The following is a 14,361-nucleotide window of genomic DNA, read 5'->3' as shown; positions in this document are numbered from 1 at the left end:
GTGAATTCTTCTTACCTCAGGGCCTTGTGAGAGGAAGCTAGCAAATTCCAAGGAACAGATATTGGTTTCTAGGTTAGTCCATCATTAACATTACTTTTTAGGTCTTTCACAACCAGGTAAAAAAGTTACTTTAGTTCACATAAATTCAGTGTTAAACCAAATAACAAATATCAATTTTTGTATCCCTAAATCTGTGTAGTAAATAAATATTCTGAGCTCCAGTCCAACTTGTTCATCAAGAATAACTCAACCCACTTAAGTAAGTATAGTTAGCTAGTCCCACTGTGTCTAGGAGGAACAAAGGAAAATTCCTGTGAACTGCAGGAAGATAGCAGGGGTCAGCTATAGAACAAGTATTATAGAAATGCACATATCTGCTGACATAGAAAAGTCTTTGTCTGTGGTAGAAGGCAATCAGGACCCATTGTAATGTGTCCTTAAGCACTCTGCATCCAGCTGTGAGGTACTCTTATCACTAAGGCCTTACTAGCCAATCAGACCCCAACCTGACCTGCCTGTCAGAAGAAGTACAGAACCATTCTGGCCCGGATTTGAAGAGAAACTGGAGGCAGTGGTTTTGTGTATTGTGCTTTTAGGAAGGGCAAATTGGAAAACCACAGCATGGTGAGTGAGGATCTGCTTTCCTCAGATGGGTAGTGGGAGATGGTGAGGTATGGGATCCAGTATGGAGGGTATTTCCTGAGTTGTCATACAGTCCATAAAATTCCCAGAAGTGAGAGGCAGGCCTCTAAATAACTGTTCTGTGGGCTGTATCTGCTCTGAGCACTGGGCGCAGGGAGGTGTGTGTAGAAACATCTATTTAGTAAACTTCTACATACTTTTGGTGCACCCACAGAAAGCATGGCGACAAACTTCCAGAGGCCTTTTAGGTAAGTATATTTTAGAAGTTCAGCACTTTGCATTTTAATTTTATGTGTAAGATCCATGTATTGTTAATTTTCTGCACGTTGTAAAAGACATCTCATGTAAGGGTAGCACTTTACTATTGAACAGTGATCTACAGGAGTAAATTTGTAACACAAAGGATTTACAAATGCTTTGGAGATAGTATGTCTCACAAAGTAGAATTTAACTGAGGTAGGACTGCCTCTAAAACACACAAAGCTAAGTGTATGCTGACCAGACCTGATAGAATTTTGAATCCCAAATACACATTTGTTCACCATGATTTTCCAGACATTTGACTCCAAACCGTTACAAAGAAGCCACTCCTGATTTGTAATAGCATGTAGTCCCTTACTGATATCAAAAAAAAAAAAAAAAAAAAACAAACCAAAAAAAAACAAAACAAAAAAAAAAACAAAAAAAACAACACACACACACCAAAAAAAAAAAAAAAAAAAAAAAAAAAAACTGGCCCATAGCCAGCTGCTCACAGAGATATTAAATGTCCACAAGCAACCTTTAGGCCCAGTATCCTTATAGTTGCAGTTTTCTTCTCCAGAAAAGCATAGTTCTACCAGATTGGCAATAGGACACCAGATTTTAAAAAGTAAACCAACGATGTATGAGTGGCCAGATAAAGCACAGCTTTCATTTAGGCTCTCAGGCAGGCATGACGAACATTCTTGGGAGAGATAGTAACAGCCTTGTCTAGGCCTTGGGAGCTTTCCCTCAGGCCCTGGTGTATTAACCATAAAACAGAGTACCTTGTCCAAAATCAGGTATTTGCTGGGGAGAGCTGGTAATTGTTTGGAACAAAGCCTTTGTGGACAGGTTATTTCAGGTCTGTAGATCTAAACTACATAGAAATATGTTTCTCAGTCCCAAGGCCACTGTGGGCTTACTCAGTAATAATCATGAGATACCCTGTGTTCCCCTTTTGTGGCATTGTTTTAGTGGTCTTCTCCTGAGTTTGTCCCATTGAATGAGTTTCTACTGACTTCAAGGAATTCTCCTATTTCCTTCCCTTTCCTTCCTGGAAGTAGTGTACAACAGTCTATTCTCCTTAAGAAGCTTACTTGGCATGGGAAACTTCTCCCCATCCCAGCTTTTTTTTTTTTTTTTTTTTTAAATATTTTCTACCTTCTACATTTACAAATACCTTCACCTTAGGATCCTACATGTGAAGCAGGTCCATCAGTTTCAGGTATCTGATGTCCTTAAGAAATAGTATTTTGAACACTGTCTAATCCTCTCATCTTGCTTAGTAGCTAGACATTGAAATTGTTCAATGTCTAAAATGGAGCTTGAACTTAAAAAGCCATTAAAGAAGGATAGAATATATGAAATGCAAAAATATGTGTAGGCTGGCTCCTGTTCTTGTATTTTCTAAGATGGATACATGTTATGTTAGATGTATTTGTTTTTATAGATCTCCACAGTGGTGAAGTGATTTTTCCCTTGGAAGGCATATTAAGGCTAGAACAGATGCATTTTCATCCTGTTAGAAGAATGTTTATGAGGCAAGCTCTTATGTTGATGAAGGTGGCATTAGTTGCAGTCTGTTGCTCTCCAAGCAATAGCCTTGCTGTGTTCTGTACTATTCCTTCAAAATTCTTAAGTCCCTAGGTAGACAAAATTCTACATTACTAGTTAGCCACAGGCACTGTCACAAGTTAGCCACACATACTATACCACTACTTACCCACACATACTAAGTCACTATTCAGCCACATATCTAATCCACTAGCTAGCCACAGACACCAAGAAAGTAGTCTGCCACACACACTAAATTACTTACACACACTAAGAGAGTAGTTAAACATTCACCTATATATTTAGTCAGCTACACACCTAAGTCACTCGTTAGCTACATACACTAAGTCACTAGTTATCCAGATACACAATATCAGTAGTTATACACACACATTATGTTACTAGTTAGACACATACTAAGTCACTAGTAAGACACACACTAAAGTCAGGAGTTAGTCATACTCATCTAGGATACTAGGTAGCCACATACACAAAGTCAGTAATTAGCCAAACACAGTAATTTACTACTTAGCCACAGAAACTAAGCCACTAGTTATCCATACACACTAAGTCTCTAGATAGCTACACACATTAAATCACTAGTACCCAGAAAAACAAAGTGACTTATTATCTGCAGCAGACCTTTCATTGGGCAATGGTCTACGGGGAGACCAAGACTCTGCTTAACAGGTCAGGAGTTGCTTTGGCTTGACAGACAGACATAAACACACTCGAGGAGCTTTGCAACTGTTTCAATTTCTACTTCAGATCATTGGGTTTTTATGCAGAAAGTTCAAGGAACAGATCTTTGGCCACAGTTTAAAATTCACAGATATACTATAAAAATGTCAGCAATTACTTTAAAGCATGAGATTGTAAATACATCTAAGCAAGTATGTAGCTGGGAAACTGTTTTTTTTTTTTTTTTTTTTGGCCTGCTTGTGGTCAGCATACCAGTGATTTGATTTACTGAGTTTAGAGAATAATCATTGTCTCTAGTCAGTAAACTTTTAAAAACATTGATAAGAACTCTTGTACTGTTGTATTGATTCAGGGGCCCTAAGAATTCAAGTTAGAGTATTGTAGTAAATCCCACAACAGCTTTGCTGAGGGCAGGCTAATTATAGGAAGGGTCATCTTGTGGGCAAAGTCCTACAGCTTTAGCTATGTTAATTTATTAAGCCTTGTGCTGACACCTGAAGTCTCAACTGGCTAAGTGGGATTTGTAGTTCAGGGCACAGAGGATAGCATCCATCTGCTGTTTGCTGGTCTGTATCTCTTTCAGTTTCTGAAACAATATCTAAGTGTTTTCTGGGCTTCTCTGAATTAACAGTGGAGCTACATGCCAAAACACCCATGATCAAAAGCATTATAGCGATCATAGCACAAAATACACCAAGCACCTGTTCCAATCAGCCAGTCAGTCAAGCACCTGCAGGAACCTGGACCACTTTTCCCCAGGAAGCATAACCACATGTGGTACAAACCTCTGGACAGGTAGCCATTGAGATTTCTCTCAGCCATTGCTACACTGTCTCCACTGGGGCTGCTGTGGCAGTTAACAACTAACCACACATTAAGTCACTAGTCAGCCAGGTACCTAAGTCACTAGTTAGCCACAAACATAAGTTACTATTTAGCCACTCTTGATAAGTTACTAGTTAGCCATACAATCTAAGTTACTAGTCAGCCACACAGTTATGTCACTAGGTCCCATATATACTAAGTCACTAGTTAGCTACAGTCACTAACACATTAACTACACACCTCTAGTTAGCCACACACTTGAGGCACTTTTCAGCCACATTCACTAAGTCACTAGTTAGTCACAGTAAATATGTCACTAGTCAGCCACTCCTAAGTCACTAGTTAACCACACACACTATGTCACTAGTAGGCCACACACATAAGTTTCTAGTTTGCTGCATATGCTAAGTCACTAGCCAGTAACATTTAAGTCAATAATTAGCCCAGCACACTAGTTACTAGTAGACCACACCTTAAGTCAATAGTTGGCCACACAATTAGGTTACTAGTTAGATACGCTAACTCACAGGTTAGCCACATACAGTAAGTCACTAGTTAGTCATACACACTAAGTCACTAGTCAGACACATACCTAACTCATTAATTAGCTATGCATGTAAGTCACTATTTTGACATTGAGGCCAATGTCTTCCCTAACAGAGCAGGGTATGGGCATAGCTTTCATACCAGCCCAAGGGGGTGGAGGCAGATGGAAGTGTGCGAGTTTAAGGCCAGTCCTGGCTATTAGAGAGATGGAGAGAGACAGAGTGAGAGAGAGGGGGAGAGAGGGAGAAAAAAGTCTGTCTAAAAGAAAAACAGCTCATACTAAGGTGATCCCAGGACTTAGGATTTCAGGCCATTAATCCCAGCAGTAGGGATTTGGAGATAGAGTGACATGGCTGGACAGAAAGAGGAAGAAAAAGTCAGAGGAGACAGAAGAGCATGCAGTGAGATGATTTTGTTTCAGCAGTTAGTCTGAGGGATCAGAGAGATAGCAGTCAATCTGAGGAAGCAGTATGAGGACAGGATCACATTGTTTTGTCTGATAATAGGTAGAGATAAGAACTGTAGTAGCCAGATGCTCTGAGTCTGTGATCCTTCCATATTCACCCTCCCACTCTCTGTGAGTTTGTATTAATAAGATCTATTAGAACATGCTCTTCCGCCAGCCATTGGCAAGAGGTGAGTCTGGGCCAAATTGGGGCAGCCTCTCCCCTACAACTTCTCCCCCCAACTTCCTGGGTTGGCCCCTCATCCTGCTGCTCCTGTGTCCTTTCCCTACAGAGAGCACACTTGGAGCTCTGATACACCCCCACACATCCCCACCGCCAGCCTGCCCCCACTACCCTGTGCCCTACCCTGCACCTTGTCCTGCTGCTCTGGTTGTGCACTGGGACAGAGGGTGGAACAAACAGTCCACACTACTTCAGGGACTTCTCAAGCAACTCTGAAAAAGGAGACCTGCCTATCCACGTGGGGCCACCCATAATTTCCACCTGCTTGGTCTCTGACCCCCACCTCCAGTCCTCTGCTGGAGTCCCAGGCCCCTCCCAGATATCTGCCTATCTCTATGGGTCCACTCTGAGTTCCCTCCAGCAAATACTTTACCCCCAAAGCAGAGCTTCTGCTAAAGAAAGGGGCCTCAGGTGGAGAGTGCCAGTTCCATGAGAGATTGGACTATCGGTGCAGGAACATTCTGAGTATCAGCCCAGCCTTAGTCTTCTTCTGCCAGCCATTGGCTAGAGACCACACTACTTTGGGGGAAATCTTGGAGCGAATATGAACACAGCAGACCAGGCTATCCACACGGGACCAACTGTAATTCTCAACTGCTTTGCCTCTGACCCCCATCTACAGTCCTCTACTGGAGTCTCAGGCCCCCCCCAGAGATGCTACAATCTCTGCGGGACCACTCTGAGTATCTGCAAGCATATTCTATGGGATCCTCATCCCTGACACCATCCCTGGGTCCCTGTCTGCTGAGAGACATCCTATAGAGCTTGGACCACAGAGAGCTACAGATATTGAAACTCTGACCCACATAAGCCCACTGGGGAGCACCATAGAGAGAGGGAGAGACAACACAAACACCTATTGGAAGAAGCTATGGAAAGACGGCAATACAAGAAAATAACTAACAACAGAAGGCAAGCATGAAACCACCAGAATCTAAGGACTCTACCCCAATTAGAATGGAACACAATAACAAAGCAGAGGAAGCAGAAGGGAACGAATTAAAAATTACCGTCAAAAAATGCTTGAAGATGTGAGAAAATCCCTTAAAGAAATGGAAGAAAAAATACACAAAAAAGTGGAAGAAATGAAAAAATTCCTTAAGGAAAGAAAAGAAAGTACAGAAACCAAGAAAAAACAATCAAGCAGGTGAAGGAAACGGTTCAAGACTATAAAAATCAAATAGAGAAAATAAAGGCAACACAAACACAAGGAATGCTGGAAATAGAAAAACTGGGCAAAAGATTGGGAACTACAGACGCAAGCATAACCAACAGAATTCAAGAGATGGAAGAGTGAATCTCAGTTGCAGAAGATAAACAAGGAGAAATAGATTCATCAACCCAAGAAAATCATAAACCCAACAAATCCTTAACAAAAAATATCCAGGAAATGTGGGACAAAGTGAAATGGCCAAACCTAAGAATATTAGGCATAGAGGAAGGTAAGGAAGACCAGCTCAAAGGGGCCGAAAACATATTCAACAAAATCATCGAGGAAAATTTTCGCAATCTGAAGAAGGATATGCCCATGAAAGTACACGAAGCATACAGAACCACAATAGGCTGAACCAAAGAAAAAAGACCCCTCGACATATAATAATCAAAACACTTAGCATTCAGAATAAAGAAAGAATATTAAGAGCAGTGAATGAAAAGTACAAGTAACATATAAAGGCAGAACTATCAAAATTACACCTGATTTCTCCGTGGAAACCCTCAATGCCAGAAAGTACTGGCTAGATGTTCAGGGCCAGATGGAGTCAGTGCAAAATTCTACCAGATATACAAGGAAGAAATAATACCACAACTCCTCAAATTGTTCCACAAAATAGACACAGAAGTTTCACTGCAAAGCTCTTTTATAAGGCCACAATATCCTTGGTACCCAAACCTCACAAAGACTTAACAAAGAAAAAAACTAAAGACCAATATCCCTGATGAACATCTATGCAAAAATACTCAATAAAATAATGACAAACCAAATTCAAGAATACAACGATCTAACTATCTGATTACTTCACTATTCAAATCTGTCTTTTTCTACTCCAGGAAGAATAGAGTCTGAATCCACCTTGTTGGTGTCAAAGTGTCTCTTGTGATTTCATTATTTATTTATTTATTTAAATAAATGTTGATATCATTTCGTTATCTCTCTAAGGGTGAATCACGAGAAATTATCTCTTTATTCCTTCATTTTATTGTTCAAATCTATGATTAGGAACTGAATGACTCTTCAGTATTGAGCAATTTTTGAGGCTTCACGTATAAAACACCATCCACTTCTTTATTCTTTATTCATTTAATTATGAAAATCTGTCATTATGTTTTCAGTAGTCACTGGAGTTTTGAGCCTCCTTACGGGAGTCAATCGTGCCAGGCCATCACATCACCTAATACTACACTTACTTATTTAACTGTTAAACTAGGAAATTAAGTAATAATTCATCATTTAATTAATGTATTTAAAATACAGGTAATGTTATGGACCATAAGTCCCTTTTGGAGTCAGACTTTGGGAGTCGATGAGGTAACATCATCTCATTACTTCATCATTTAGTTATGTAAGTAGATCATTACATCAGCGATAGTTTTAGGACTTGGGTGCCACCTCCTCAGTGTTAATATAAAATGCCAACTAATTAATTATCAATTTATTTTTTTAAATAAATCATTATTCCAGGAAGAGATCAGTCTGACTACTCCATGTGGGGTTAAAGTATGCACCACCCTGTGATTATTTAATCATTTTTCATTATATATTATTTATTTAAATCGATGAGTATGAGGTTCTTCCTGACTGGAGTCCGGCAATTCCTCCCTGGAAGTTAATCGTGGGGCATTATTTAATTATCTAAGTACTACTTCCTTGAAAATCACTGGAGTATGGTTCCACCTTATGAAAGTTAAATATGCAGGACTATCCAATTATAAACTTATTTGATTGCATAAGTAATGATGGTGTCATCGGTCCTTTGGCTGCTGTGCGATTGACACAGCAGGAGATCAGTACCAGAAGCAGTGCCCAGAGAATGAGGGACACTGCGTTACCCAGTGATTAGTGATCACATAATCGTAGATTTTTGAAATCGAATGATTACACGACTTAAAAACAAAAAAACTGTATTGTTTAACATCATCAGTTTCTGAGAGCTTGCAACAGAACTGACCCATGAAGGACACAGTCACCACCGATTTTAAAATTGGAATAACTGAATAATCTCTTGATCAGGGAATCTCATCTAATGAACACTGTTGGGCTGATAACAGGACACACCACCAACAATAACTCTAAGTAACCATATTAGAAAGCAGGGTACAGGACTTAATAGAGAACTATCAATTGAGGAATCCAAAGTGACTGAAAGAAACATAAGACAGTGCTCAAAATCCTTAGTCATCAGCCAAATTTAAATCTGAACAACTCCAAGAAACCATGGGATCAAGCTACTGTAAAGGGAAGAGAATGAAGAGGAGTTTATTTTCTTTTCAATAAAGAGAAAATGATTATGGTAGAGGCGATTAATTGTATTGTTTCCATTCTAGAAATTAGAAAATTGAAGCATAGAAAACAGGTTTAAAACCCTCATCAACGGACTTGAATGGCATAATGATGCTTTTGTTTTCATGCTTATGTCACTATAAGCATTTTTTTTTTTTTTTAGTTTGAGAGACTGGTAAATATATAGAAATCAAAAGAAAGACCCTGCTTTGTTTTTGTGAGAAAATCAGTTAGGATGTAATGTTAGTTCATCGGTGGGTATCGGTGGGACACTAGAATGTGACAGAATGTTGGATCATAAATGTTGCCTGGCAACCCTGCTTGCATTCTGGTCTCATGGGCCAAGGACCAGAGAGCAGCTTCAAGAAAGTGTTATCATGGGACATTACAGTCTCCCAAGATAACTGTCTCCTAAAACTTTTCATGACAGCATTTGATTCGCTTACCAAGTCATGGCCAAATCTCTGGAAGTTTGCCTACAGCTTTTACTGGTCACCAAATTCAAGATTACCTAATTATCAGAGAACATAGTCTGTGGAGAAACATTTCAAAGGCTTCTCTTTATGGATGCTCTCTCTCCTAAGAAGCAAAACTATGGAACAATAGATAATAGACTCACAATTATTCATCAAAAGATGAGTTTTCCATTGTTATCTTCCTTCAGGAAGGTGATGATCCATTTGTCAGCATAGACTTAGCGATTATTGGATTGCAGTCCATCTCTTTTGAGGCAGCCGTCCAACCTTAAATATGTGATATCTTCTAAAAACCCTGCATACACGATGACATTTAAGCATTTAAACATTTTACTACTCAACTCTGTAATTAAATAAGGGATGAACCTGGGAGTTTCACACAATCATGTGGGAGTCAAGTGAGAGTCAATTGTGTCGAGGATGGCAGAACTCTTCATCCTCTGATTATGTTGTTATTTGATTATTAAAATAGACATTAGGTAATCCATGATCAGTGGATTGTGGTTCCACGATGTGGGAGGCAATTATTACAGACAACCTAAATATCAATTATGTAGTTAAAAATCTTTAAATTAATCACGACAGCATCATTCATGGGTCTATTTTGGAGCCTCCTAAGGGAAGTAGATCATGTTACATGAACTCATTATTTGATTATTTAATTATATAAAACAATGATTATATTACCCATGAGACCTGGAATTTGGTGCCACAGATCATCTAATTACATGATTAAAGTATTTAAATGGACAATTCGTGTTAATACCCAAGATAATGTAAATATGTGTATAGTTCTGTAAACTAAAAATCCTCCATTCCATGAAGAGACCTGTGAAGCACCCTCTTGTGGAGTTAATGTGCAATATCATCACATTTTATGATTCATTGTTTCACCTGATGATGATGACATCCTTCATGAATGGAGTCTGGCCATGCTTCCCTCCCAGTTAAAAGCTACATCACCTCTTTCTTGTGACAGGTAGCTATTACCGACTTATTTACTTAATTCTTTAAATTATTTAAACGACAGACAATGCCATCACCGATTATGATCAGGGTGCAAATATCTGTCAGGGACAAGGTTAGGAAAGTTGTAGACCTGGCCAGAGCATTTTCTAAATGATCTATGCATCTCTCAGATTACTTGGGATGCTGGAAGATTGCGTCCAGAAGATTGCATGGTGCCCTCCGAGAAGTACAAGAACTTCACCAAGGCCGGCATGGTGGTCTGGGTGTTGACTACCTGCTGTTCCTCCCCATCTTCACATCGGTTGTGATCTACCATGAGAAGAAGAAGGGGCACTAGGAGGTCGGCACCATCACCGAGACCTGGCAAAAGGATGACGACCCAGAATACGGAAGTACATCTCTCTCTCAGATATGCTGGTTATGCCCCTGATGCAGCCATCTTTTCAGCTGATACCAACCTTTGGCTACTACTGCTTCGCCAGGAATGGGCTCATTAGCTCAGGTCCTGCCGCATCACAACAGAGATTCAGGCCCTGGTGATGATGTCAGGCCAAGAGAATTCATCAGGCAAGACAGTATGATTATCTGAGGATGACATTATGGAATTTTAAAAATCCATGATGACAGCATCATTTTTCTTATCTGGCAAGTCTGTCCATGAATTGATGATACGAAAACGGTCAATGACTTAAATATGTAAATATGTAATTTTTAAATTGTTTCATTATATGATCTGTGAACCCTGAATTTGGTGCCACCTTGTGTGACTCAAGTGGGGCAGACGATCTACCTATCTGATTATTTCATTATTCAAATCTCTTTTTCTACTCTAGGAAGTATGTTGTCTTGATCCACCTCGTTGGTGTTAAAGTGTCTCTTGTGATTTCATTTATTTATTTATTTATTTAAATAAATGTTGATAGCATTTCGTTATCTCTCTAGGGGGTGAATCATGAGAAATTATCTCTTTATTCCTTCATTTTATTGTTCAAATCTATGATTAAGAACTAAACGACTATTCAGTATTGAGTAATCTTTTAGGCTCCACATATAAAAACACCATCCACTTGTTTAATCGTTATTCATTTAATTATGAAAATCTGTCATTATGTATTCAGTGGTCACTGGAGTTTTGAGCCTCCTTATGGGAGTCCATCGTGTCATGCCATCACATCATCTAATACTACACTTACTTATTTAACTGTTAAACTAGGAAATTAAGTAATAATTCATCACTTAATTAACATATTTAAAATACAGGTAATGTTATGGACCATAAGTCCCTTTGGAGTCAGATTTTTGTAGTTGATGATGTAATATCATCTCATTACTTCATGATTTAGCTATGTAAATAGATCATTACATCAGCGATAGTTTTAGGACTTTGGTGCCAGCTCGTTGTTAATATAAAATGCCAACTAATTAAGTATCAATTTAATTTTTTAAATAAATCATTATTCCAGGAACAGGTCAGTCTGACTACTCCATGTGGGATTTAAGTATGCACCACCCTGTCATTATTTAATCATTTTTCATTATATATTAATTATTTAAATCGATGAGGATTTTGTTCTTCGTTACTGGAGTCTGCCATTCCTCCCTGGGAGTTAATCGTGAGGCATTATTTAATTATCTAAGTAGTACTTCCTTGACAATCACTGGAGTTTGGTTCCACCTTATGAAAGTTAAGAATGCAGGATTATTCAATTATAAATTTATTTGATTGCATAAGTAATGATGATGTCATCATCCATTAGCTGCTGTGCGATTGACACAGCAGGACATCGGTACCAGAAGCAGTGCCCAGAGAATGAGGAACACTGTGTTACCCAGTGAATACTGATTCCGTAATCGTAGATTTTTAACAGTCTCATGATTACACGATTTAAAAAAAAAAAAAAACTGTATTGTTTCGCATCATCAGTTTCTGAGAGATTGCAACAAAACTGACCCATGAAGTACACAGTGACCTCCGATTTTGAAAATGGAATAACTGAATAATCTCCTGATCAGGGAATCTCATCTAATGAACTCTGTTGGGCTGATAACATGACACACCACCAACAATAAATAACTCTAAGTAAGTAATGATTTCCAAACAAGTAAAAGACTTACATGATAAGAACTTTGTGGCTCTCAAGAAAGAAATTAAAGAAGATACCAGAAAATGGAAAGATCTCCCATGCTCTTGGATAGGTAGGATAAACATAATAAAAATGGCAATCTTTCCAAAAGCAATCTACTGATTCAACCCCATTACAATCCCACCACATTTCTTCACCGACCTTGAAAGGACATTAATCAACTTTATATGGAAAAACAAAAGACCCAGGATAGCCAAAACAACCCTATACAATAAAAGAACTTCAGGAGGCATCACCATTCCTGACTTTAAGCTCTACTACAGAGCTATAGTTCTGAAAACAGCCTGGTATTTGCATAAAAACAGATAAGTAGAGCAATGGAATCAAATTGAAATTCCTGATATTAATCCACACACCTATGAACACCTGATATTTGACAAAACAGCTAAAATTATACAATGGGGCATGGACAGCATCTTTAAAAAATGGTGCTGGCACAATAGGATGAGGTGGTATAGAAGACCGAAGATAGACCCATGTCTGTCTCCATGCACAAAACTCAAGTCCAAATGGATCAAAGACCTCAACATCAATCCAGCCACATTGAACCTCTTAGACGAGAAAGTAGAAGGTACACTTGAACAAATTGGTATATGATACTGCTTCCTGAACATAACTCCAGGGGCACAGACACTGAGAGAAACAATTAATAAATGTGACTTCTTCAAACTTAGAAGCTTCTGTAAGGCAAAGGACAAAGTGGACAAGACCAAACAGCAGCCCACAGACTGAGAAAAGATTTTCACCAATCCTATATTTGACAAAGGGCTGATCTCCAAAACATACAAAGAACACAAGAAACTAGTCTACAAAACACCAAATAAACCCATTAAAAAATGGCGTATAAAACTGAAGAAACAATTCTCAATAGAGGAAATCAAAAAGGCCAAAAGACACTTAAGAAAATGCTCCACATCCTTAGCTATCAGGAAAATGCAAATCAAAAAACTTTAAGATACCATCTTCCTCCTGCCAGAATGGCTAAAATTAGAAACACCAATGATGATTCATTTTGGAGAGGATATGGAGAAAGGGGAACACTCCTCCAGTGCTGTTGCGAGTGCAAACTCATACAGCCATTTTGGAGATCGGTATGGCCATTCCTCAGGAAAATGGGAATTAGTTTACCACAGGACCCGGCAATCCCACTCTTAGGCATATACCCAAAGGATTCACATCCATACAACAAAGACATCTGTTCAACTATGTTCATAGCAGCACTATTTGTAATAGCAAGAACCTGGAAGCAACTTAGGTGCCCCTCAATTGAAGAACATTTAATGAAGATGTGGCACTTCTAAACAATGGACTACTACTCTGCAGAAAAAAATAATGGTATCTTGAAATTCTCAGGCAAGTGGATGGCACTTGAAAAAAACCACCCTGAATGAGGAAACTCAGTCACAAAAAGAGGAAAATAGTATGTACTCACTCATATATGGATTTTAGACCTAGATCAAAGGATCATCAGCCTATAATTCACACCACCAGAGGACCTAGGATACAAGGTAGATTCTAAGAGATTCATATAAACTCCCTCACAGAAATGGGAAAGGACAAGTCCCCCAGAGCACAGGGGAAGTGGGGGGGGACAGTGAATAGAGAGAGAAGTAGGAGAATATGAGTGGGAGGAAAGGAAAACATTTGCGACTAGGAAGATTGAGCCCTGGTAGGAAAAGAAGACAGGAGAGAGAGAGAGACAGGCAGACAGACAGACTGACAGACATACAGAAAGAGAGATAGAGATAGAGAGAGAGAGAGAGAGAGAGAGAGAGAGAGAGAGAGAGAACATAAAAGAGGGAGCCAATATTGTTTGGAGATAAAATTGAACACAAGGTAAGGTCTAGAGCACTTCAAGACTGCTCCCAACTAACAATTTGAGCTTCCGTGGAAAGGCTATCATAAATGCCCTTCCCGGAGTGTGAGATCAACAACTAACTTCTCCATGGAGCCCTCAACTAATGCCTGTTGAAAACAGGATCAAACACCCATACATAAACACTGAGTCTAACTAGAACCCAGATGCAGATGGAGAGGACAAGAAGTTCCAGCAGAAACACATACAGACAGCT

Source organism: Phodopus roborovskii, unplaced genomic scaffold (assembly GCF_943737965.1).
Source record: "Phodopus roborovskii unplaced genomic scaffold, PHOROB, whole genome shotgun sequence".
NCBI lineage: Eukaryota > Metazoa > Chordata > Mammalia > Rodentia > Cricetidae > Phodopus > Phodopus roborovskii.
Note: the sequence above shows the minus strand (reverse complement) of the source record.